The 328-nt window shown below is 44.8% G+C and overlaps 1 protein-coding gene across 1 annotated transcript in view; it reads right to left on the bottom strand.

Annotated features, from left to right (window-relative positions):
- The window catches only part of ap5s1 (adaptor related protein complex 5 subunit sigma 1), a 12,374-nt gene extending 12,046 nt beyond the window's left edge, over positions 1 to 328 (bottom strand). Inside the window, exon 1 of the mRNA XM_032511089.1 lies at positions 265 to 328. The gene's annotated coding sequence lies outside the window, so the exon portion shown is untranslated. The remainder of the gene's footprint in view (positions 1 to 264) is intronic.

Here is a 328-nt window from a genome sequence, read left to right as displayed (position 1 = left end):
CATCATCATGGACAGTGAAAGCAGCAGTTCGGTTACCATCTCCATTCAAAAGATCCTGTAAGGTTGTCTTGTATGTAGCCCCCCCATTGCTAGCGCAACCTGGGCTGCCACTACTCTTCATCAGTGTTAGCATTGCTAGCGCAACCTGAGCTGACACTACTCTTCATCAGTGTTAGCATTGCTAGCGCAAGCACCACCTTCTTGTTGCTCTTTAGTAACGTTAATGTTAGTGTTGTCAGTAGCCGTCGTGAAAAAAGTTGTTACCTTTGGAAGTTTTGCTAAAAACGTTCTGCTTTTTCCCGCTTCTTCCTTTTTTCAGAACCACTTC

Source organism: Etheostoma spectabile, unplaced genomic scaffold (assembly GCF_008692095.1).
Source record: "Etheostoma spectabile isolate EspeVRDwgs_2016 unplaced genomic scaffold, UIUC_Espe_1.0 scaffold314, whole genome shotgun sequence".
NCBI lineage: Eukaryota > Metazoa > Chordata > Actinopteri > Perciformes > Percidae > Etheostoma > Etheostoma spectabile.
The sequence above is the reverse complement of the archived record's forward strand: the minus strand, read 5'-3'. Positions and strand labels throughout refer to the sequence as shown.